This window comes from Pelodiscus sinensis, chromosome 5, assembly GCF_049634645.1.
Source record: "Pelodiscus sinensis isolate JC-2024 chromosome 5, ASM4963464v1, whole genome shotgun sequence".
NCBI classification, from domain to species: Eukaryota; Metazoa; Chordata; order Testudines; family Trionychidae; genus Pelodiscus; species Pelodiscus sinensis.
Window position 1 is genome coordinate 34483361 of NC_134715.1, and position 27870 is coordinate 34511230.

Consider the following 27870-nt stretch of genomic DNA (forward strand, 5'->3'; position numbering starts at 1 on the left):
CATAATCCATTGTCCTTACTGATGGTTCATCAGCCCTGTCTTGTTTTTCCATTGTCATCCCTGAAGTGTCAGCACGGCAGTGACTCAAAGGAGCAAATATTAAATAGAGAAACACAGATCAATATTCCTAACTTCAAATATAAAAATGATATATACTTATAAATTGGATATTTATCTTTAGTAAACATATCCTTTGCAATGATATCTTAAATGAGCCATCTTGCATAAAATATATCCATTATGTCATCTTCATATTGTAAGCATTTTTTATAAAGAGTTTGGAATACCATGTCACAGACACACAATCATCAGAGGCATCTGAGTGTTCTGTTTTCCCTTAGGTTATCTTTGAAAGTGTTGGGAATAATTCTTGGACACACGGGGTGCAGGTGAAAACAAGCAGAGGATTTATTGGTTCACACAGCTGGTGGAGTACTCATCAGGGGTTAATCCGGTGATCACTAACTTAACCAAAATATAGATTAGATTATATAGGTAGCAGATGGACAGAGGAGAAGTAATTTGATAGGTCTAGCAGAAGTGAGATATGCACATAAACCAATGGTCTACAACAGTTACACAGCATCTCCGCCCATTACCAATTTAACATGTTATCACTAATACAAATAGTTATTCCTAACAAGCTAAATAAGCCAACATATAAACAAAGGCATGTTGATGGTCATTTTGTCGGCCAGAAATATAATGCGTCTCCCATGGCGGTGGTATTGCCTTGGCGTGATCTTTGAGATCCAAACTTATTTTCTAGGAACAAAGCAGACAAAGAAAAACAATCCCGCGCGGTTGTTTGGTTGTTTGGTACCAGCCTTATCAAAGTGAGGCCCTTTTGGAATGTGGTTGCCAGGTGAACCAGGGTCACAGTAACTGCTATACTGTGTGCTTCCCACGGCTGGCCTAATGATTTGAGATTTGAGTTTGTCAGTTCTCAGCAAGATACCATGGACTGCCTCAATATACCCTACAGGAAGTGTCCTAATTTCTTACAGTATCATATTCAATTGTTAAACGATGTATTTTCTTAGTGTAATATGAAGCTTTATTCTGAAACTACTTTTATTGTCAGTGAACAACATACAGTACATTCTGCATCTGTTTTATTCCACTTTTAATTTAGAAAGGAAAAGTTATGTTCCCCAAGCTATGGCTCACTTTTCATATGAAGTATTATATTTCTCTGATATATTAAGATATTAACATGGAAATGGTGATGTTAAACAATACTTTGAATAGCTCTAAAAGTGTAGTGGGAATCATGATTTCATAAGAAAAAAATTAGTTATGTAGGTAACATTATTGTATAATTTCCCATAGGATCTCTACATCAGACAAGATTTTATTATGTTCTAAAACAAAGTTGCTTGCGCTCACTTTAGATATAAAGTACTGCTGAATACAACAATTTCATAAGGCAGCTCTCACTACAAGTAAAGACATCTGTTAATGGTAGCATGAATAGTTATGAACTGTGGTGCTCAAATGGCTTTGCCAGCAAAGCATTGCTTCCTAATTTATTTTTATAGCAAATGGTTGCCTCATTTTTCATGGTTTGGTAGTTTGCAGTGAAATGTACCAATAACTTCCAATGCAATCACTTCTGCACAGCATGTTTTATCGTAGAACATAAGACAGAATTGCTAATGGTCTGTTGGTGGGTAGTCCTTTTGATCAGCAGTTTTGTATGAATTCTTATTTTACTATTTTAAAATTAATTTGAAAAATGGAGCTTATTACATTAAAATAGAATAAGTCTGGCTTTATGGGGGATATAATTTAATATTGATTGTGTCATCCTGGGTAGAGACAAATAACATTGCTTTGAAATCATGCTACTTTCTCTTCCTGCATAATTGTAGCTGAATTGGTGATTCCTTTGGGAAAAAGGCAAATTGTAATATGCCCAAAGTTTTAGAATAGGTGGTGGTGGTTTGCAAAGAGCAGAATTTTTGCTGGAGAATCTGTCACAGGTCACCTTGAAAGAAGAGGAAAATTAAACTGGTAGTAGATAGTCATAACATTAATCTCTGTCTGCATAATTCTTCAGGTGTGTAACCAGTTAGTGACATGGTTGGCTTAAAGCATGGTTCATGCCCTGTGCAGATAGAGCCTTCCATGGATACTAATTTCTATTTGTGTGCAGTCACAACATGGTTAATTCAAGTAACTGTGACAGTTAAATCTGCTCTTGCTGGAGGTATAGACAGGTACATAGCTGTTTCATCTTTCAGTACCATTATTTGTCTGTGTAGATAGGAACTCCCTCACTGGCTGCATAATAGAATGGACAAGCCCTTTTACCTCCCAGTCCTAACAAGGCGAGGATATCAGAAATTTTATTGCACCACATGTTGTTAGCCATATTCCATGTACATATACTCCTGAAGCTCCATTTCCTGATTCAGTATGAAGCTTCATACAAGGAAAATCTGGGTTTCTTGGCAGAAGAGCAGGTATTGATGCATAAACGCAGATGCCACCTTAGTGATTTGTGAAAAAAGCTGCTGTTTGGACTAAAGTCAATTCTGCTTGTTGTAACCAGGCCATCAGACACTGTTATGATAGAAAAGGATTTAGAGGGCAAGTAGGAACCAATAGCTTACTTGGTCATAAAGCCCTGATCAAAATAAAATTCAGGCCAAAAGGCAGGTTTATTTTTAATAATTTGTAAAGAATTAATTTGAGTCCTTTCCAGAATGGAACTTACAGTAAACCTCTCTAAATCAGAGGTGAGGAACCTCAATCCAGGGGGACTGGATGTAGCTCCCAGTTTGCCAGGATCCGGCCCTTGAGGCTGTGGGTTCCCCCCCCCGGCACTGGGAAGTCCACACTGGCATTCCGGCCTTCCCGTCATCCCATCGCAACACTGGAGGCACACACACTCTACTAGCTTGGGCTCCCCTTGGCTCTGGTGTGCTAGGGAAACATGGGGAGCCACACCAGTGGGACCACACCCGTTGTTTTGGTTTTGTTTTGTTTCTCACAAGTGTGGCCCCTGACTGATTTTTCTGTGGGTCAGTGGCATCGACTCAAAAAAGTCCCCTCCCCCTACTCTAAATGAAGACGCTCTTAATTTGAAATGTCCAGTCTGCAAGTTACACTGGAAATTTCACAGGACAGTCTTGTGGGATTTCAAGTCCGGCATTCAGATATGCCTAACAGTGAGTACTTTAATCTAGTTGATGCTTGCCCATTGCTAGTCCCAAAAGAATCATGGACCTCAGTGGAAGAATAAAAATACAAGTGATAGTATTCATCACTAAACACCATATCTGGCATGCATTGCATTGACTGGCATTACATATATAAGTAACCATCGTGATGTAGTTTGACTTTCTGCACATAGCAGGCCACAGAAAGTCTACCCACTTCTGTAATAGAACCATAAATTCTGACTGAGTTACTGAAATCCTTAAATCACAATTTAAAGACTTCAAATTACAGGGACTCTATCGTGTTTTCATACTAATCCCCATTTTCTCCAATTTACCTAATAATTTTCTATGTGGAACTATATGAAGCTCCTTAATGAAATCCAGGTAGTATAGTTATATACGTTTCCTTCAGTTAAAAAAATGAGTTATTTTCACAATAAAAGAGATCAGGTGAGTAAGGCATGATCTAACTTTTGAAAAGCCAGGTTGCATTTTATCATAATTACCACTTACTGCTTTGTCCTTATCTTTTTCCTTCAAAATTTGTTCCAAGACCTTGCATGCAACCGAGATCAAACTAATAGGCTGGTAGTTTCTTGGATCATCTTCCCCTCCCTTTCTTAAAAATAGGGACTATATTAGCAGTTCACCACTCATAGGGTACAACTGTTGAGTTTACAGATTGATTATTTTGCTATTGGAGCTTGCAATTTCATGTGTCAGTTCCTTTGATATTTTTGGATGGAGATTATCCTGTTTTGTGTCCCATTACGCTGTTCGAGTTTTCCACCTTGGATGTGATAATTTCTGCTTCCGTATCCTTATTCCTGTTAGCCACACTGCCACTACACCAAAGCTCTTCTTTAGCCTTATGTAAAAATTCTTTAGCCTTATGTAAAAATTAAATTTCCATCTGAAAATGTACCAGTTACCACATGTAACCCGTAATACTGTTTTAAATGTGAATAAAAGTAAAACATTCCTTTATTTTCTCCATGTTATTTACTTCTTACAGTTGACAGCATTTTGTCCAGTCATGTCCACTTTACTGTGATTGGAAGGTTCTACTCATGTTCTGCTAGCCCATAACAATAGCTTGCATGAACTGCTGTGGTGAGTTAATATATATGCTCATCCCCAAACACTGTAGAATGGTTTTTCCTTCTAAGAGCTGCAGCAATGCTGAATTGGAAATGACAGCAAACAGACATGCATGCACAAATAAAAGAAGTGTAGACAAGAAATGAGCCTTGTGCCCAACCAAAGGAACCTTATAAATATTCCTTAGGCTATGTCTAGACATAAGAGCTTTTCCGGGATACCAGAGACATGCGTCTGCTTTTTTGGACCTATTTCTGAAAAAACTGATGCATTCTTTCTCCATTCCTGTAAATCTCGTTTCATGAGGAAGAAGGGATGGCTCAAAAGAGAAGGTTTTTCTGAAATTTGGTGCCGTGTAGATGTGCCAAATTTTGGAAAAGCCTCTTTTGAAAGAAAAACGGTTTGCAATTTGCACATCTTTTTCTGACTTCTCCTTGTAGTGTAAACATAGACTTTCTTTCATGTAACTAAAATTGCAACTATATCTCTATATAAGTATGCCCTATATCCCATTTTTTCATTCTTTTTCAATTACAGTAAGCAGATTACTGAACTCTAATTAGCTTTAGTCCTCAGTTCTCTATGCCTTTATAACAAATAGTTCCTTCATCTTTTCTATGGTTGTTCATTTTCCTTTTGTCTTCATTTCTTCCAATTTGCTACATGTTTGAGACAGGCTAACTCAATATATCTTAAAAGTTACCTTCAATGTAAAGCATCCAAAAGTTACAATTGAGATCAGTCAACAAACCTTACTTCTGTCCCTTTATTCATATAGATTATTATATGCTCTTAATTACATAATAGCATGATAATTTCCTTCCACAGGAACCTGGCTTCACAGAGTGCACAAAATGACAGCCTTATACCAGCTGAGGTTCTCCTAAGTTAAGGAGCTCGTTACTTGCTGCTTTAGGTAACTTTTGATTCTCTGTGCACCACTGAAGCAGCCGAAGAAAACTTATTAGGCCCAGATTCCCAATTCTTGGAAACTAGTGATGGAAAAGAGTGTTAGGAAGCAAGCAGTCTTTGATGGATCATTTCCTCCATACTGCATAGTCTCAATTTACTGTCCAGTTTTCTTGTTTCTAAGATTTTAATTCGAAATGGGGACCCAAAGTCATCCCAGTTTAATGTGTTAATATCTTAAATCTCGTCTAAAATAAGCCTGTTTTTAATTTTTATTCTTATTACATGTCTTGCCTCCACAAAATCCTATTCAGTTGCCTCATTGTGCCATGGAGGTGACCCTGGGCTCTCGAAGACTATGCCAGCGGATTTTAATATCTGGCAGGTTCTACCAAGCTGGAAAGGTTTCCAGTATGGCCCTGGCAGTGGACTCTGTGTTCATCATCCGAGAACCAGTACGGAGCAAAGTACGGAGAGGTTTGTCACCAGAAGGTTGGCCACCAGGTGATGATTTGGCCACAGAAGCCTCAAACACTATGATAACACAACGTGACCTTCAGTCCTGTGCAGTTTCTCCTCACTTTGACAGTGATGGGGATGGTAGTAGAGTGGTGGATATGGGGGCAGAGGATGCCAAGAGTCTCTCAGTATTGAGACCGTCCATTTGTATTAATTTACATGTTGGCACACTTAATGTGTGATCCCTCTTAAGCAATGAGCAGGTCTATATATTGCTGGAAGAATTGCATTGTATTCACATTGACATTCTTCCCATAACTGAAACCAGAAGCAAAAAGGAAGTTGTGGCAAAATGGTAGGATGAATCAAAAATTCTTCTGGGAGCAGCGGAAGGTAAGTCAGGGGAGTTGAATTTACTGTGTACCCAAAGCTGGCAGGAAAGATCATTTCATGGATAATATTATCATCTAGTTTCAGAGTACTCATGATGAGCATACGCAAACTGGCCACCATGAAAATAATTATAACTTACGTACTGACATCTACTCCGGAAGATGAAGAAGTGGAAAGGTTTTATGAAGAGCTTGATAGGATTCTTCAGACTAAAATGACATACATGGTGGTGCTTGGCGACTTCAATGCTATGGTGGGCATAGGAGAGGATCAAGAAAACTACACCAGACGATATGGCTTAGGTATGAGAAATGAAAGAGCTCAAAGTCAGGCTGATGACACAGAAGCCTCACATCTGTATATTATGAATGCCTTAAAGGAAAGGGTGGGAAAGCGATGGACTTGGCGAGCACCAAATGATGTAATAAGAAATGAAATTGATTATGTCCTGGTGGACAAGAGGTGACTGGTTACAGATATAACAGTCATTTCAGAATCGGCCATCTGTATATAGTCAGATCATCAATTGGTTAGAGCTAGAGTCAAAATAAGCATCATATATGAAAAAAGGACAAAGGCGAGAGTTAGGCACTGCATGCGGATACAACAGTTCTGCTCAGATCTGTTTAAGTATGCTGTCGACACTGAGTCCTAGGAAATCAATGAAACCAAAGATATTGATTGTGACTGCTATCACTTTTTAGTGAAGTTTAACAAATGTAAAACTGCTGCCACTGTGAAGAAACCTGAGTCCAGAATCCATCTTACCCAGCAAACACTTGATCTTCTTGCTAAACAGAAAAACATGGCAGCCTAGAGAATAAGCAAAATGTTGATCATAAAGATGATAGAAAATTATGAACAGTATCACCTTGCAAAACAGCAAAAGGCAGTTTATATGAAAACAAATTAGTGAGGAACTCGACGTGAAATCCAGCTAAGCCAAACCCTTCCAAGTGCATTGGTTGATAAAGAAGGTAGAAGAACAACAAACAGATGTGAAATGGAACAAATTTGCTGGAGCTTTTACAGGGAACCATTTTCATCAGCAACAGTAGTTGAGACATTGTGCCTAGGCTCTGTCACTCCCGAACCTGATGTACTCTGTGAAGAACTGGCAGCGGCCCTTTCAGAAGATGAATTTGGGAAGACCAGCAAGTTTAGAACCAGTACACATAGAACTTTGTGTGGGAAGTGATACACTCTTAAAAGCACTTAGTGAGAGATTCTTAAGATATGTGAAAAAGTGGACATTTCCGAAAGATTGGAAAAGATCGTGAACTGTTCTTCTGAAAAAAGGCAATCGAAGACATTCACAATGCTCAACCCATCTGCATGCTTTCTCATCTTTATAAAGTCATTATGAAAATGATCTATACAGTTATTGAGAGTGTCCTTGAGGAAAACATTAGAAGGGAACAGGCAGGTTTTCGTATGGGGATTCTCCTCAGTAGACCACATTTTTGCAGTCACACACATGACTGAAAAGTGTAGAGAGTATAAGATCCACTACGCTTGTTGTTCATTGATTTTAAAAAAGCCTTTGACTCGGTGGAACAAAATGCATTTTTAAGTACTCTCCTTTCGCAGGGTGAATCTCCTGTATGTTAGAATCATGCAAGATTCCATGATGGATACAACTATGGAAATCAGGCTTTTTGGTGACCCCTTGATCATCAAAGTTAAGTGAGGAATAAAGCAGGAAGATGTTTGTTTGTCCAAATTTTTTGCCAGCATCCTGGAAAACATCCTGAGGAAGATTGAGGTGAAAGATGGATGATTGGTGAGGTTCTTCAGATGCTCCTTTTCGCAGCTGACGTTGTCCTAATTGTGTCAAAACCTGAAACATTACAAACCCTCCTCAATGCCATCGATAAGAACATGAAGGAGATTGGCTGACCAGCCACACTGGAAAAATGAAGTGGATGAAAAAGACATTTTTTCCAGAGTATGTCATGCAGCTGGGTGGACAATCCATGTATATCTTGGACAAGTGTTGCAGACGGACAGTGGATTAGAGGCCCAGAGTTGAGCAGGAGGAGGAGGTTAGGTTCAATTGTCTTTGGGAGTATTTTCACTGATCCCAAACTTTCTTCTACAATGAAACCCATCTCTTTAACACCAGTGTCCTGGCAATTCTATATGGTTGCAGAAACCTGCAGTACCACGCTTACAGAAGAATGAAAGCTGCAACACCCAAAGAGCAATGAAAAGACACATGGTGAATCTAAGTAGGCTACAGCATGTTACTATCAATGATTTGCGTGCAAGAAGTGATATCAACGATATCATTCAAGTTATGTACAATCAGAAAAGGAGATGGGCTGGCCATGTAGTGAGAATGAGAGCAGATGGACAGTGCGCATACTCCATTGGTATCCATGAAACATAAAAAGAACAAGAGGAAGGTCTCCAGCATAGTGGGTGGATCCTTTATGGAGGATTTGTGGAGGGACATGGATGAGAACCACACAAAACAAGATGTGGAAAAGTTGTGATCTGTATCGGTGGCGAGACTATTAGCATCGATTAAATCACAGATCTTGCAAGTATTCCAATATGTCTTGCTTAAAATAGAACTAAACAAAGGTTGTGAGAGTTGAAACATGAACACTCAAATCCGGTTTAATGGGAAGAGCAAGGAGATCCTGGGTGAGCACCTATAAAACAGAGGAACTAGATGAGCTCTGTAGACTGCAGGTGACATAGTAGATGCTGCATCCATTTATAGTGGTTAAAGGGATGCACGGCGGATGTTTCTTAGAATGTCACTGAATTAAACTTCTGGATGAGTTCCAATTCACAAATTTCTATGGTCCAAAAAAAAATCCCAAATACATGCTTTCATTTCCACCATCTGTGCTGGATCCTGTTCTGCTGTCTACTTGTGATTCATAATGCCCACTTTACATATGGTGAGCTTGACTTTTTTTAAGTCAGCTCCTGAAATTGCACTAAAACCATGGAAACAGAGCATGACCTAAATACTAGAGATGAATTAGATCTCATCTCTGCAGTTGATGAAGACCAAGAAATATTTCTCCCTGCTAAATGCAATACTTCTAATTCCTTTTTATGCAAGGGTGATTTAGAAAGACTACATAAGGTGCTAAATCATTCATAAAACGACACACAATGCATATATATTCCTGGCAAATTTGGAATAGATTATTTGTTCAGGTTTTAGAATATTAATAACTAAAAACTAATTCCACTTGACTACAGAATTATTTTTATTTGTACTAAAACAAAAGTTAGTGTTGCCGTACCATTTGTCTGAAAATGAAAATGACATGTAAACAAGAGCTTAATAATCAGAAGCATTTTAATATATTTCTATGAATGCAAAAATTATTCAACGCTTTTATAATTTAGCATATTAATTCTATCACTTGATATATATCTTGAAACTAATTTGTATGAAAGGGCTGTTTACCATAGTTGACCATAAAAGATAAGTTAAATATCTTGGCTGTATTTAATACACAATAAATACATGATCAGGGATGGAGTGTGAAAATAAAACTAAAGAGATTTATTCATAATTTCCTTTATCACAAGGAATGATTAGATTGTCTTTTAAAAGGAGATCAAAGAACACCCCACGAATTATAGACCAGTCAGCCTAACTTGGATAATTGGAAAGATACTGGAACAAATTATGAAACAATTTGTAAGCACCTGGAGGATCACAGATTTTATAAGAAATAGCCAACATGGATTTATCCAAAACAAACCATGCCTAACTAACCTAACTTCCTTCTTTAACAGCCTAGCAGATAGGGAAGTGATGATGTGATTTATCTTGATTTTAGTAGGACTTTTGACACAATCCCGCATATTTTTATGACCAAATGAGAGAAATGTGGTCTAAATGAAACTAAGGTGGGTTCACAACTAGTGAAAAGGACTATCGAACAGGAACAGCCAAGGAAATTTTGCAAGGGAGTTGTCCAGATGAAGGAGGAGTGACTTTGTGACCCTTGGCGTAAGTTTATCTGTTTATTATGTCTTTGCTGCTTGACTGTGTGTGGTTGGTTTGAGGGTGGGAGGACATGAGCTTAGCATGGTGGCATTCTAAGCAAGACTGAAACTTCTTAACAAGACGTGGAGCACTAATTCCTTTAGGATCCATTAACTGTTAACCGGGGGCAGGGTTACTCAGGGAGACAAGCAGTTTGAAAAGCCAGCCCCTAAGCATCCAGAAGAGCTAGTAGCCAGGACCAGCAAATGCAAGTTTTGTGAGAGAGGTTAGAGAGGGAACATGAGAGCCAGCTGCACTAACCTTCTTTAAAATTAGGCCAATAAGATCCTCTCCTAAAATACTCCAAAAGGTGCAGGAGTAAAAAGAATGCAGGCACAAGTTCAGGTGCAGAGTAGGAGTTATCCAGTTCATTGCACTGAAAGTAATACCTGTGTAATGACTAATCTTGTGAGCAGGTGGTAGGTATATGTTCTCAGTGCACGGCGCTCTTGGCTCTTAGGGACTAATTACAGCATTGATACCAGAGTGACTACACTGGAGGAAACAAGCAAGACAGAGAGGATATATCAAAGTGGTATCACCTTGCTCTCCTTCCCCCCCATTCTCCAAATCTGGTAGCCTCTGTGCTGTTCAGGAGGCTGAAAGTCTCAGGGAAGAACACCAAATCAGAATGGATGAAATGGTTCCATGGTTGGGACCCTCCTTGGAAATAATGTCTTGGTATCCTCTTGCAGTGAGTATACCTCTTTATGGAAGGGAAACCTGCTTTTAAGAAGAGACAGGTAATAGTGATGGGGGATTACATTTTTGGAAATATAGATAACTGGGTTTATGATGATCAAAATAAACACAAGATGAATTCCTGCTGGACAAAAAGGTTGTGGTTCTCTCCACACATCTAAGCAGAGGTTTGCGCAGTGCTGGAGAGGAGCTGGTGTTTGTGGTATAGGTACATACCAGTCACATAAGGAAAAGTAGTAAAGAGGCCCGAGAGGCCACATTTAGTCTGTTAGGTAAGATATTAAAGTCCAGGAACTCCATGGCAACTTTCTCTGACATGCTTCTAATTCATTGTACAGAGCCAGTCAGACAATCTGCACTGTGGGGTCTCAATGGATAGATCAGACAATGGTGAAGGGTGGAGAAATAGCATTCTTTAGGAACTGAGAAACCTATTGAGGAATGAGGAGCCTGTATGAGAAGGACGGACTTCATCTATACCAAAAATAGAAACAGATTCTTGGCATGTACAATTAAAAAGGTTATTTAAAAGAAGTTTTGAAACTAGGGATGAAGGGAAAGCCAACAGGTGTGGAGAAGCACAAGGAATGGATAGAAATCTCCCAGAAGGGAGGATATATTAATGAGGATTTTCTATATCTTAGGAAAGAGGAAAGGTTAGAAATTGATAAGATGCAGGAGGAACTTCAGAGAAACAAACCAATGAACAAGTCCCCTTCAATTATATTACAAAAAGGCAGGCAACTAAACCTAACTCATTTTATCAGTGCTTAGCGTGTAGACTACTGGAACTTGTACATGAAGGGTATGTCTACACTTGCACCCTCTTTCGAGGGAGGGATGCAAATGAAGACATTTGAAATTGCAAATGAAGCCGGATTTAAATATCCTGCGCATCATTTGCATATTCACATTATGGCGCTATTTCAAAATAACAGACGCTGTTCAGACACTGTTATTTCAAGAAAAAACCCTTCTCTCGCAATAACCTTTATTCCTCATACAATGAGATTTACTCATGAAAGGGTTTTCTCATGAAATAATCGCGTCTGAACAGCGTCTGTTATTTCGAAATAGCGCTATTTTGAAATAGCGCCATAATGTGAATATGCAAATGAAGGGCGGGATATTTAAATCCCAGCTTCATTTGCAATTTCAAATGTCTTCATTTGCATTCCTCTCTTGAAAGACGGTGCAAGTGTAGACATACCCTAAGATGGGTATTAAATGAGGATATTGATATAAGAGACATCATAGGAATTCAATGAAATGACTGCAATCCATGGGATACTATAATACCAGTGTGAAAAATATATAGAAATGACAGAGTAGGTCATTCTGTAGGAGGCGTAGCACTATATGTGAAAGCATAGAGTAAAATATAGTAAAAATTCTAAATGAAACAAACTGTGCCATATAATCTATATAGATAAAAATTCCATACTTGAGTAATAAGAGTATAGAAGTAGGAATACACTACCGACCTCTGACAAGGTGAATGATTGTGAAACATTCAGGGAGATTACAGAAGCTATAAAAATAGAAAACCCAATAATAATAGGTGATGTCAACTATCCCCACATTGACTGTGTACATGTCACCACAGGATGGGATGCAGAGATAAAATTTCTAGACATAATTAATGACTGTTTCTTGAAGCAGCTGGTCTTGGAACTCACAAGGGGAGAGGCAATGATTGATTTACTCCAATGTAGCACAGAGGATCTCATCCAAGAGGTGAATATGACTGAACTGCTTAGTAATAGCAACCATAATGTAATTGCATTGAACATCTTAGTGGGTGGGGGAGGACAGGAAATTTAGAGAAATATAAAAATATTGGAAGTGTTCTTGTATTTGCCTGAAGTTTCCAGGTTTCATGTGTAAATGCTACCTCTTTCCCAGGAAAAGGGTTATTTCTTGAATGTTTTCTTCTTTGTTGTAGGAAAAACAGCAGGAAAGTCAAAGGATATATGCAGGGCAACGTGTTTTGTTGCTTTTCTGATGATGGTGCATTTTTCCACATCCCTCTATCAGTTAGTCCAGTGACTGACAGTGAAGTACAGGCAGTCCCTGGGTTACGTACAAGATAGGGACTGTAGGTTTGTTCTTAAGTTGAATCTGTATATAAGTCGGAACTGGCATCCAGATTCAGCCGCTGCTGAAACTGACCAGTGGCTGACTACAGGAAGCCAGAGGCAGAGTTGCTCTGCCCCGGGCTTCCTGGAATCAGCCGCTGATCAGTTTCAACAGGCTGAATCTGGACGTCAGTTCTTACATACAGATTCAACTTAAGAACCCCAGGCGTCCCCAAGTCAGCTGCTGCTGAAACTGATCAGCGGCTGATTCCAGGAAGCCCGGGGCAGAGCAACTCTGCCTCGGGCTTCCTGTAGTCAGCGCTGGTCAGTTTCAGCAGCGGCTGACTTGGGGACGCCTGGGGCAGAGCAGCTTGGGTGCTGCTGGGTTGCTCCAGTAGCGCCACTCCTTGGTGCTACTGGAGCAACCCAGCAGCACCCCAGCTGCTCTGCCCCAGGCGTCCTGATTCAGCCGCTGCTGAAACTGACCAGCAGTGGCTGAATCAGAAAGCCTGGGGTAGAGCAGCTGGGGTGCTGCCGGGTTGGTCCAGTAGCGCCCAGAGCGGCGCTACGGGACCAACCAGCAGCGCCCCAGCTGCTGTACCACAGGTGTCCGGAGCAAAGCCACGGAGCACGGGGGCAGTGGGACAGCAGACCAGCAAACCAGGGAGACGGGGAGAAAAGCGGAGCAAAGCTGCGGAACACGCCGGCAGCGGGACAGCTGCGGCGCGTCTGGGCTGTCCGCTGCCCGCGTGCTCCGCGGCTTTGCTCCCCGTCTCCCTGGTCTGCTGGAGACCAGCAGAACAGGGAAAGGGGGAGCAAAGCCTCTTAGGACGCCGGCTGCGGGACAGCCGCGGCGTGTCTGGGCTGTCCGGTGCCCGCGTGCTCCCCTGGCTTTGCTCTCCGTCTCCAGCAGACCAGGGAGATGGGCAGCAAACCCCGTTCGTAACTGCGGATCCGACATAAGTCGGATCTGCCTAACTCGGGGACTGCCTGTATTACAATTGGTTGTGGGGAGAGGGGAAGTATTGCAAACCTGTTGGAAGAAATTAGGAATAATAAATAGGAGGCATGCATAATTTTGCTGGTCGTGGAGCACCCTTTCGTCACGCCCCTGGTAACAAGCATTTTCTCTGTGCTAGAACCAACTGTCAAATTAATTTGTAAATGAAATTGCTACAAGGTTCTGTCATGTAGGTCAGTCTTACAGAACATGTGCTTGCATGTTGTTCCATGTCAGCCCTCCTTGGTAGCCCCTGCTGACAGTGATTTGTCATTTTAAAAGTCTACAGCCCAATAAATACACTGTAAGGGGTATCGATCAGATCAAGTTAGTGCTCAGTGACTGTACTCCAGTGAAACTCAGTGGACAGATTAGTCTGTATTTGCTGGCAAGCAAGTCACAAGTGGAGATGTGATCAATCCACCAACGTACAGTGACAGAATAATATATTAAAATGGATTGATCTCTACGCTATACTAAATCAGGCTCACTGCTGTCCTTGGGAGAATTTTTTTTTGAGGATTTTCTCAGTTTTTCTTCAAAATTCTACAAAAATCACATTTTGCATTGATGTTTTCCTTTCTAATGTGGTCTAGTATAATTTCATATGTTTTACTACCATATATATTGTCCTTAGAAGGCATGAAGTAGCAGCTTGTTATCAGAGAGTTCATTATTAATTGTAATACTCTTAGATGACTGAACAGATGGGAAGCCATTCTATTTTATGATTTTCATTATCAAAGACCTAAATAGGTGATGGTGTTTAGGGTTGTAAGGGTTTAACCAAGTTAACTGATAAGCTTATACTTATCGATTTCTGTTACTGGTTAAACTCTGCCCACTCCCAGGGCACCGACTGCCTTGTGCTGTAGGCTTTGCAGGCTGATGGTATTGGCCTTGATCCTGAGGAGCTAGCTGCTCCGCACTGCAGGCTCTGCAGCCGGCACCCTGGGAGAGGGGCCGAAAGCCAGTGCACACCAGGCCTGGGCACCTGCCAGCAACAGAGCACACAGCACGGGGCAGCCAGAACTCCAGGAGTAGGGGCCAGCAAAGGACATCCAGGAGTGGACATAGGGGCACCCCTCCACCATCCTTCCTTCCTTTGTACCTACCCATATGTTCCCAGGTAAAATGGTTAACCATGTAACTGATAGGCTTTGTAATGGTTACAGGGTTTTTTGTTTTGTATAGATTATTTTACATCCCTAATGGCATTTGTTTTCTGGCAATGTTGGAATGAATATGGTCTAAGTTATTTAGCAGAGGCCTGTGCACTCACTGACATGTTGTTAGCTCAAGTTAAGGAACTTACAGCACCAAACCTCATTTTTCTTTAGTTGCAACATTGGTTCAGAAAGAACTAGATGGCTGTTGACCGTTTAAAATGACATTTACTTAAGTGGTACTTGAGGTCCACAGTCACACTCTCTATCTGAAGTATGTGAGAAGTGTAGGCTCTTCAATATAACACTGTGGTAAACTGTTGGCAAATGCTTATTTATGGCGAGCACTTATGTTTCCCAGGACTTGAGATTTAGTGTTTGTAAAAGGTCTTGAGATCCTTAATGACAGTTGTTCTAAATTCTCTTTAGTACTAGGATTTAAATGTACCTGCCAAGTTTTCATTATTTTATGTGTAAAATATATTAAATCATGTGGTATCACAGTGAAACCCCAGGTAAAGTAATTACCTAATGCTGGGAATGTATTTTCAGAACTGAAACCAAGTGGGTTAAGAAGCTCAACCACCCTTAACATCAACATTTTTGTTCTCCCCAAATTAGATGGAGACATATTGTCACATTTGATACAGCTGATGTAATTCCATGGGCTTCCTGTATGAGATCAGAACTGGGTGTTTTCTTTAAGAACATTTCATGGCTTCTCCTATTCCAGACATTTTTGTTAAAATGAATTTCTGCACCTTAATTGGGAAGCAGGAAAGTTTATGCAGAGGGAATTTTTTAGTTGATATGGTCTATTACTGTTTCTGTTCTCCATCTGTGCTGACTGCCTCCCTCATTCAACTTCCCTTCTTTTGCTGCATCTGCCATTGATGGGTGACACCATAGTGTTAGTAAGAATGTTTAAAATATTAAAATATCACAATAGACAAAAGTAATTTAGAGGTTCTGTACATGGGAGGTGAACCTTGGGCACTGTATGAATTCTGTACTTTACTAAGGCCCTACTGAAAATCTATTCCCTATTTCTCTGTTCTGCAGCATGGGAAGTTATCAAATGATTCATCTCTTGTATCATACATTTTACATTTCTAAAGTATCAGAACATAATATTTAATTTTAAACTAAAAACTTTTGGCAAGAAAACTGCTTGACTGCCTATCTTCTAATAATGTCTGTATTAAAAATGAATAAATGTGACACTTTACCCCATGTTTCATTTAATGTCAATATCTCTATTCCTCTTTGCAGAGGAAAAACAACTAAGCATCTGAGTACATCTCTAAAGACATTTGCAGTTCTGGGTTTGCATCTTTAATTTTCAAATATCTTTAAATAAGTATGTTTCTTCAGTGTTCGGATATTTGTCCCATATTTTTCACCAGTGAAGTACATCTCTGATAAAATCTGTAATTGGCAGTGGAAAAATGTTTTAAACTTCAATGAATATACATGAGATAAGATGGAAGAAAGACTTCAAAAGAAATCTTTCCCAACCCCACTGTTCCATCCTTTAAACAACCTCCCATCCATAAGCTAGCTCCTCACAGACACACAACTCAAAGCAGCACCAGACCCTGTCAGAATAACAGATGCAAAATAAAAAACAATGAATGGTCCTGCAGTACCTTAGAGACCAACAAAAAATGTAGATAGTATAGTAATGTAAATACAAAGTATGCAGTAGAGCCACCTAGTGCCAGAGGGTCCAAAGCATAAGGTGACTTTATGGACACTCTGTGGCTGAAGCACCTATGAGGAAAAATTACTGGGTGCTCAACACCAACTGGCAGCCAAGCCCCCTCTGAGTGGCCTCGGTCTCCCACAAACTGCTGTTTTGCTGTATTCGAGAGGCTCTGGGAGCGAAGAGGGGTGGGGATGCAGCACATTTGGAGAGCAGGTGGAAAAGAGGCAGAGTGGAAGCTTAGGGGAAGAAGTGAAATGGAGGCAGAATTGGGGGAAGAGGCATGGTGGGGGCAGGGGTTTAGAGATTTTAGTGAAATGGGAGGTGGTGCAGGGGTGGACCAGGTGGAGAAAGAGACAGATTTGGGACTTGGATGAAGGACTGGAGTGAAGGTAGGGCCAGGAGTGGCTAACCTTTTGCTAAAATTGTAAAAAAAAAAAATCAAACTTTTAAACTTTTTTGATGTTTAAAATAAAAACTTGTCCTTAAAATCCTGTAACCAAAATACCACCTACACATGGCCCTATTCTCTCACTTTTTCTCAAGTTGAGTAATGCATTATTAGTGAAATCTCATTAATGGCAAGAGGACTAATTGCAGAATAAGATACTGCTCAGTGTTCATAAGGGTCACTAAGTGCCCCTTAAAAAATAAGCAACCTTTCCTCCTTCACTTACTCTGCTTCATATCACACAGCAAGATTATTCTGCATAATTATATGACATATGATTTTCTAAGGAGTAGCCTATGCACTAAGATTATTAAGTTTTAAATGTAATCTTTGGGAAAATGGTTCTAAATGTCCTGTGTGGATGTGAGGTATGGAGTTTTATACTATCAAGCAAGGTTAAACCGACAATAGGAATGGGAAATAATATTTAATAGTGTTTTGTTTTATCTAAGTACACTATTTTAGATTTCATGGTTATTTTAAAAGTAAACTAACAGTATACAGTAAAACTCCATTAGTCCGGCATCCAATGCTCCGGGACTCCTGATGGTCCGGCACCATCAGGAACCCGGAAGTGCTGGGGCAGCCGGACAGGCTTCCCCCATTCAGCTGCTGCTGAAACTGACCAGCAGCTGAATCGGGAAAGCCGGGAGCAGAGCAGCTGGGGTGCTGCCGTGTTGGTCTGGTAGCGCTGCCCCTTGGGGCTGCGGGACCAACCCGGCATCACCCCAGCTGCTCTTGGGGACCCCTGGGGCAGAGCAGCTGGGGTCCTGCCGGGTTGGTCCCGCAGCACAGAGGGGTGGCGCTACGGGACCAACCTGGCAGCACCCCAGCTGCTTTGCCCCAGGTGTTGGGATTCAGCCGCTGCTGAAACTCACCAGCAGCTTCAGTTTCACCAGCAGGCTGAATCCAGACGCCTGGGGCAAAGCAGCTGGGGTGCTGCGGGGTTGGTCTCGTAGCGTCCCCAAGAGCAGCTGGAGTGCTGCTGGGTTGGTGCCGTAGCGCCGCCCCTCAGCGCTGCGGGACCAACCCGGCAGCAACCCAGCTGCTCTATTGCAGGCATCCCCAATTCAGCTGCTGCTGAACTGACCAGCAGCGGCTGAATCAGGGACACCTGGGGCAGAGCCAGACTATCGTGAGGGGGGGCTATGAGGGGCCTAGGGTGGCATCCCCTCCCACCCCACTCCAGACCCCTCATAGCCCCCCCTTCTGATAGTCCGGCATATCTGATAATCTGGCACCCCCTGGGTCCTAAAGGTGCCGGATTATCGGAAGTTTACTGTATTTACTTTTGGATTTAAAAAGGATAATTAAACAACATTTACAGTAAAACTCCAGTTGTCCGGCATCCAGTGGTCCGGCACTCCCGATGATCCGGCACCAACTGGAACCCAAAAGTGCTCCGGCCAGCCGGACAATTGGAGCTGCTCTGCACCACTTCTCCAAGTCCGCTGCTGCCGCTGCTGAAACTGACTAGTGGCGGGCTTGGGGAAGAGGCGCAGAGCAGCTGGGGTGCCGCCAGGTTGGTCCTGCAGCGCCGCCTCTCACCCCCCTGCTCGGCGCCTGGCAGCACCCCAGCTGCTCTGCTCTGCGCCACTGCTGAAACTGATGAGTGGTGGACTTGGGGAAGCTGCGGAGCAGAGCAGCTGGGGTGCTGCCAGGCGCCGAGCAGGGGGGTGAGAGGCGGCGCTGCGGGACCAACCGGGCGGCACCCCAGCTGCTCTGCGCCTCTTCCCCAAGCCGCTTCCCCAAGTCACCACTGCTGCTTGCAGCCCCAGCTGGCCTGTCACCGGCAGCTGCGTGGGGCTTCCCCCACCTACCTGCATAACAGCTCAGGGTTCGCCCCATGCCGTGCCATTCCCCACTGACCTCCCCCCTCCCAGGCCCATCACAGCCCCCCTTCTGGAGTACCTGCTGATAGTCCGGCATATCCGATAATCCAACACCCCCTGGCGTCAAACGTGCCGGATTATCATTTTACTGTACTTCACTTTCAGCACCACCAACACTTAAGTAATATTTATCTGATTCTGTCTGCATTTTAAGAATAGATTATCTTATTCCTTCAAAGCTGGGGGTTCTGAGCCAATTACCCATACATTGGCATCATAGGCAACCAAAGCAGACAAGATTTAGAAGAAACATTTACAACGTCAAAGCCGTGTACAGCTGCACAGTTTTCTAGGATTTTTTTTTCTGTGTTTAGAACATATAAATGGCCATATTAGAGGATAGGTCCATCAAAGGTTATTATCCAGGATAGACAGGAGTGGTGTCTTTAGCCTCGGGGAAGTAAAATGACAAGTAAAAGAAGGCATTTTGAACAAAGCTTGTATCTTGTTAGATTGTTTTAGTCTTTTGGATGCACTTTTTCACTTTTATTTGCTTGTAATCCTTTCTAACTTTATTCCTTTTACAGTACTTAACATCATTTAACTTATGTTTTATTGTTAATAAATATGTTTTACTTTATTATAAACCAATTCAGTAGGATGTATAAAGAAAACTGTGTATTCACTCTAGTTAATCAACTGTGATATGTTTTTGTGTCTTTAGAAGAGCAAACAAACTATGATGTGTCTGAGCTTTTCAGGAAAGGGCTGGGCATCTCAAGGCGCGTCGTATAAGGGAAATTCAGAACAGGGAGTGTTAGCATTACCTTGCTAGCTGTAACACAGAATGGTGAAAGCCAGAATGCAGCTGTCAGGCTGTAAAATGAGCTGATAGAATCAGAGATTCTGAATTAGCCTCAGGTGATACACAAACCTATGTCTAGACTACGCTTTATTTTCAAAAGAGGATATGCAAATTCTGTGGGAATTTTCATATTTTCTTCCAATCTCACTTTTGAAAGTGAAAGTAGTCTGGATGTGGGGGGGTTTTTGGAAAAAAAAAAACCTTTCGAAAAACCGTTGTTCCTTAAAAAATGAGGTTTATGCGGTTTTTCGAAAAGGAGGGGGTTCCGAAAAAAAGCATCCAAACTACTTTCACTTTTGAAAGACCCGCTTTCGAAAGTGAGATCAGAATTTGCATATCCTCTTTGAAAATAAAGCATAGTTTAGGGTACCTCAGAGTGTGACCTGCATGCTGGAAAACTGGTGGGAGCTACAACAGCAAACCACTGTGTGCCTCCTAAAGCTACTGGGCAGACAGTGGCACAACCCCTCACTGGTCTTTATTGCACCATGGAATATGGCAGTATCATCTGCAAATTGAGCCACTTTACAGTTCACCCCTTTTTCCACATCATTTATGATTTATTGAACAGCACAAGTTCCACTACAGAGCCTTTATCTTTCTCCATTTTACCTTTCTCCATTGCGAAAACTGACCATTTATTCCTATCCTTTGTTTACTTATAGCTTACTCACAAGGTACATCTAGATTACATGCCTCTGCCAAGAGAGGCATGTAAAATAGGCTACCCGACATAGTCAATGAAGCGGGGATTTAAATATCCCCGGCTTCATTAAAGAAAAAATGGCCACCGCGCTGTGCCAGCTCAGTTGATCGTTGGCACAGCACGCAAGTCAAGACATGGATCAGTCGACAGGGAACGCCTTTGTCGACCGCTCCCTTATGCCTCGTGAAATGAGATTTACAGGAGCGGTCGACAAAGTCTGTCAGCAGAGGCATGTAATCTAGATGTACCCACAGTAAACTGTTTAAAGGTACAAAAGAAATGGTTCCAGTTACTACCACAGGGACTATTTTAACTATGATGATATTATAGATGTCAATACAACAAAAATATTAACACACAACTTCCATGTTCATGTTCTCATCCCTTTCATTTCTTACCTGCTTTTCTTTTTATCCATTTCCTTTAACATCACTTAGCATCTGTCTGAATGTCCAGTCATATTCAGATATGACTATCATGCTGCATGTTTAGGGTTAGTGATGTATAGTATAACAAAAATTAGAGATAGTGCCACAGTGATCATAAGAATGACCATATTTGGTCCATCTAGCCAAGTATCCAACAGGGAATGAACAGAACAGAGCAATTGTCAAATGATCCAGTCCCTGTCATCTATTCCAAACTTCTAACAGTGAGAGGTTTAGGTTGCATTCCTAAGTTTAGGTCCTGCTTTGAGGTGGCATTCCTGAGTTTAGGTCCTGCTTTGACCTGGGGGTTGATCTAGATGATCTTCTGAGGTCCGCTCTTACAACTTCTATACAGTAATTCTATTAGGCCATTTGAAAAAATTGTACTTGAAAAAATAAATACGATATACTCCAAACTTTGGCATTCTCTCAAATCAGGATATGTAAATTTAAGCTTGTATATCCAAATTAAGGCTTTAAATTTGATGTGGTCTAATTTGTTTTCCAATGTGCAGAGCACCCATACATTACATTGAATTCAATAGGTGCTGCACTTTTAAAAATGGGCCATTTTTCATGACAATTTCATAAGACAAATACTGATGCATTAGTTCCTTCATTTATGACCAAATGTCATGTATTTTAAAAGGCCCAGCTTGTGCATACATATGTATTTTGTACTTGCGTTCAAAGCAATATTAGATTCACATTGCTTTTTCTGCTAAGACTTTCTGAGACATTCCTGCAGGCCAAGAGTTTCTCATCACTGGTCTAGCTGATCTACGACTGAGAAGTTGAGCATAAATCCCTCTAACTTGCATGAATCAAGCATCATATATTCAGGCAAGTAAATTATAGCACCAGAGGTAGCCCAGCTTGGCTGCATTACACTTCACTGAACATCCTATGCTAGAACACAAACTTGCTCAATCAGAAACACGTAAGAGGGTCACAATCCAAATCATTCTTAGAAGGCAAGAATTTGTTATTTTTAAAGCTGTTAAACCAAAAGAGGTTGAGGAAGATGGGAAATTAAATGGATAAATAATGGATTTTTCACTTCTTTCTAAAAAATGCAAGTCCCCTTTCCCATGTTTCCCAGCAACCAGGTCTGCAGGAAGCTCACAAAATATCTTTCATGTTTCTTCTTTAAAAGGAATCCTTTTTTGCTATCTCCCATTCTTCCATTTTAAAAAATTAATGGAGATTGCGTATCTCCTAGAACAGACCTTGAAAGGTCATTGAGTCCAGTCCCCTGCCTTCACAGCAGGACCAAGTACCATCCCTGATGAAGTTTTGCCCCAAATCCCTAAATGGCCTCTACAAGGATTGAACTCACAACCCTGGGTTTAGCAGGCCAATGCTCAAACCACTGAGCTATCCCTTCCCCCAATTGCTTTTAAATCTATAGATATTCACTTTCATAGTTCCTCAATTTTTCTCCTTCTTTGTTTTTAGGATAGCATATCCTTATTTGAATTGAGAGTCAGTTATTTTAGCTAACACTTCCTCAAGGGTATGTCTAGACTACACAACTTTTCGAAAGAGATTGTCTAGACAGCCACAACTTTTTCAAAAAAGGCAACCTGGATGCGCTCTTTTGAAAAAGCCCTGTTTGTGGTCAAGAAAACCATTTTTCAAAAGAGCTCTTTCGAAAAAAGATGATTTTCCTTGTAAAATGAGGTTTACCAGTGTCGAAAAAACCGCCGCGTTATTTCAATTTAATTTCGAAAGAACGCGGTGGCAGTCTAGATGCAGGTGAAGTTTTTTTTTTTCAAAAAAAGGCCACTTTTTTGAAAAAACCCTGTAGTCTAGACATAGCTCCTGAGACCTTCATCTTTTCTTCTTAATGTTATTGCCTTGCAGTGCTACTACTTAATGATGCAGTTTATATATTTCTGTACATTCTCAAAGTGCTGTAATCCTCCCAATAACCATGAGTGGTAAATTGAAAAACATTATTCCTATCAATGTCATCAATAGAACCCTAGAGTTTCTGAATCCACATATTTCTCTCTGCTGCTTCTTTGTTAGTATTCTTTATTTGTATTGTTTTTAAATGAGAATTTTAATCCCAAGAAAAAAAAATGAAAGATTCCCTTCACTTTAGCTGTCTTTTGATCAGAACTTCAGTGCTCTGAGATGTATTGAACAATATCTCCTGTCGGTGAATTACTAAATGGCCTTCTATAGGAGGCTTTCTAAATCTGGAAATAAAAGGTCATGAAAATTATTTCAAAGGATCAATTTTGTAGTCCCTTACTGTGGAAGCAACATTCAGGGTAATTGTCCTTGGGAATATTTTGAACATTTTATGTAACCTCTTTAGTGAAAGATTAATATAATAAGGGAGAAGAAAGCAAAGATGAATAAATATAAAATAATCCTCTTTCTGTCATGTTGTCTGTATTTTAAATAATCATTCATATTATAAGTCTTCATATGTGACTGTTTTCAACAATACAAATGGTATTCTGCAGCCACATCTTTATTCATTTTGGCCCGAAGCAATGTTAAGGAAGACTCCAAGAAGCAACTCCCTGCAAAATATCACTATATTTTTCCTAGTAAGACAACAGCTAAGAGGTACCTTTCAACTTTTGTTTAAAAAAATAGAAGAGTTGTAGATGATTATATGAAAATAGTAGTGAGAAAATGTAACGCCTAACTAAAGTAACTCTGCATCCGTCCTCTTCATTTAAGTATAACTTTCATTTTCAAGACCTCAGTTCCTCATTAATGACTTTCTCTGGTAAACCTCATGCAGTCTAACTATTTAGTTGTTGAACCCCCTTTTCTGAAACAAAATTACACCCATAAGTTCTCTGATCTCCCATAATTTTCTTCCCTTGTTTTCTTGGCAAGGCTGATGATATGTTTGTTATACTTTAAAAACACTGCTTTTCTGAAGTCTTCAGTGACAGACTTCATTTGATGCATGTGTATGTTTAAATTTGGCTTGAATGCAGCATCCTTAGCAAACATTCTAGGTCAGGATTGAGTAATGAACGTTCTCATTGTGAAAATTTTAGGAACATGTTATTAATCCCCCAGATTTCTTATAGTTCATGTAGGCAGAAGAGTCATTAGGGTTTTGATCTGTTCTATACAAAGAAATCTAAATGCCCTTTATGCCCTTTTCAATACACAGCATCACATATCCTCTGTTTAAAGCCACTTTCCAAATCCATAATGGAATATTAGGTTAACTTAAGAATGTCTTTCTTCCTTTTTGTCAGGAAAACTGACTGATTAATCATATGTCAATGTTCATAAAGAAAGTCTGATGTTTAGTGATCACTCCTTTTAAAGTGTCACCAATATAAGATCACTGACATGTTCAACAGTCTACTGCTATTTATGGAACGTTGAGTGAGCACTGGGACACTACGAATTGTAATAAAAATAATTAAATAAACTGACTTCTCCTTGAAAGTCTACAAAAAAGTGGCACAAGCCTCTTATCGGCAGGAAAAATGCACCTGTGGAGCCAAATGAATAACAGAATTTCAAATCCACTAGAAGTTTCAACACTTGGAAATTTTGTTTCTCATTCCATGTTTAAACAAAGCCTCCAAATCTCCTGTTAACCAAAGTATAAAATGTTATAATATTGAATATGAATTTTTACTCTGAAATCTATTGTAAGTGATCAAGTTGTAATCCAATGTATTCATATTGTTGAAATGAGAAATGATTTATTTTGATTTTTTGGTGTTAAAAATTTCGTCTATACTGACAAGTTCCAGCAGAATGTCTCAGTGTTAAAGAAACTGGAATTTCCAATGGAAAACTCTTCCTTCACTTTTTACAAGAGCTGATCAGCCCTCATCAAATCATGCATCAGCTTACTAATCAGAAAATTAGTCTGACTCATCACAAATGCTCAAACTTTGTTAGTCTATAAAGTGTTACCAGACCATTTGTTGTTTTTTAAGTTTATTATGTACAAGGGGTTGGCGAGAGGAGATAGAGTTGGCTGGATTCCAGTCCCTTCCACCTCATCCATCAGCACCATACTCCTTTGACTGGAGGGAAGGGGGAGCTGAAGTGGGTACCCTAGAAGGGAGGGGAAACTTGCAGAGCTATAAGTTTTCCTCTAGAAAATAAGACATCTGTTTAAAACGTACATGTGTTGGTGCTACTTTATCTACTACTGGACAAAGATGAAGCCTCAAACTCCCACACTAGGCAACATCATCTGCTGATCACATCTTAGGTTCTCCCACCATCAATGTCCTCATTCCACCCTGCCTTTACTTATAACCCCTGCTCAACTGAGCTAGTAAATCATTGGCCTCGGTCAGCTCAGTATTTTACTGTTGTCTGTTACTGTTGTCCTGGCTAATATCATGCCACAAATTCTTGGAACTTAATTTTTATCATTTCAAGTTTGCAAGATTATATGAAAACTGTCCCAGGCATGTCTCCATAAGGCCTGTAGTCTACTGGCTTGCTGATGACAAGACACAGCTTTCTGTGAAGTCACGGGTTCGCTGGTCAAAGCATACTGAGTTTATACAAGGTGCACAGGAAAGAGGAATTTGACCTAAAGGTTATTAAATTTAGCATCATCACCTCTAACTGAAGATTTAAATAAGCAATTCTGATAACTGGAAATGGTGTTTCCTCTCTGGTCCTTAATTGAAAAGATATGAATGGGATTGTTAATGTTATTATAAACCTGAAAATAAGATAATGTACTGTAATTACCTTTTTGTGTTTTGAACTGTATGTGGGCATAGATATGACGGTTGGCTTAGAATATGTTTCACACTAACAGTTTAAGGCAAATATAATAATCAAAAGGGAAATTAGACTTTATTTTGTTTGAAAGTAAGAGTTCATAAAAGAGTTCAATTTTGTGCTTACTGTAAGTAAGATAATTTCAACGGAGCATTTCAAGACTATAACGAGATAGAAAGGCTACTTCTGTGCAGGACTTATGGTAACATGAACCTTGTGTTCTTAGTTCCCCAGCTGTCCTAATAACTGAAGTTTTGATTAATAGTTTACTAGTGTAGAGAGAGCCTTTTTCTTTGCCTCAGTATGGTAAAAATTGATTACTAGCTTATAATGTGCTTCTAAAAGCTGGAAGTGCCTTGCTTAACACTGCCATGTCAGTTATAATGGAGCTGAAGTGCACAATGGGTGAAACAGACTGTGCTGGAATTTACTGGTGTGCAGTATGCATGTGAATGAGTCAGTATCAACTGCCCATTTGTTTCACTTTCTGACACAGTTATTAGCTACCTGAAGCGAGGCAGACGGCCCAAAAAAATAAGTTGTGGTCCAATGCCTTTAGTTCCAATAGAAACTGAAGGCCATTATTAATCTCTTTTTCTGGCAAAAGAAAAGAAATTTACTATCAATTTTGTTTTAATTGATTTTTTTGGTTAAAAAAATTAGTCTTGCAAATTGATTTAGAAGAACATTGGTGTTTGAGACAATGTTAAAAAAAAACTTTTCTAGCCTTCACAGATATAACATTTTAACAAGTTTAATTTTCTGGCTTGAGAGAGTGAGTTTCTACGAATTATCCTGAAGTGCTAACTGAGGGTTGCTGGGAAACAAAAATTCCATTTGTGAAAATCTTTGAGGTTTCAAAATGTATTTAATTCTTATGCAGCATAAAAATGAGATGTTTTGAAATTTTTCTGAAAAGAAGAGAGGCACCCCAGGATAGTTAGTATAGGTTGAACTCTCTAGTCTGGCACCCTCGGGGCCTGACCAGTGCCGAACCAGAGAATTTGACAGATCATGGGAGGTCAACAGTATCTAGCAGTATTACCAACGCTTGCACTGTTTGCTGGGTGCTTAGAAGACATTTAGGGGTAAATTAGAGCTAAATAACTGCAGGGAACACTGATGGCTGTAAATAAACTTTATGGGACTGTGGGAAACATGGCCACACCAATGATAAATGTACATATGGCTCACTAAAATCATGCCAGACCACGGATGTTGCTGGACCACGGATGTTGCTGTCTTTAACCTTAGTCTCATTGTTCAGGTACTTACTATGTATGTGGGAGACCAAGGTCCAGACTTCTTGGTCTGAATAATGTAGATGCTCACATATCAGTTGAGTGCCCTAGCCCACAAAATGGAGGGTTTTTTTGGAGGTGTATTTTTTGGTGACAATCAATGCAGATCCACAAAAGTCTTTTTGTCAAAATAAATTCTATTTTGCAATATGGACAAAATGCCACTGAAAGTTTTCTATCTGCTATAGTGCCAAAAACTTTTCTTAGAAAACGTCTATTGGCCACACTGTTGTTTTCCATTTGTTTTCTTTATGTATAATAGTGATTGTTTAAACTTTGCACCCAATACAACAAAACAACATTCAACAAGATAGCTGACATCTTTCCTCAGTAAGTCTCTCAGCTTGCAAACCACTGAATCAGTATGTATGGTTGTTAATATGTCTCATGTTAGCAAAGTTCTGCTCATGCTTAAGTGCTTCGCAAGATCAGCCCTTCATGGTAAAATAGTAATACTTTATTTAAACTGACAAATTTTCAAGAGATGCTCCATTGCAGCAATGAGCAACCTAAGCTATTGAGTGGGTTGCATGAATGGATCTACTTCTCAGTGGGCCTCAAGTTTATCATAACCAAGATGATCTCCCAGGATTGGATAACTTGACTAACTGCTCTTATTAACTGAGAATTTGTGGGATGTGTTGATTGAACCGTATCAATGCTTTGATTGGATGCAGAGGAAGTGCATGGCTCCCACAGTCAATGTTGTATGCAATCAACAGACTTCTGTCTTCATATATCCTTGCTTCACATGTATGTCACTTCAGTGATATCAGTAGGGGAAAACCTGAAGACAGAAATCAATACCATGACAACCCTGCACATGGGCAACAG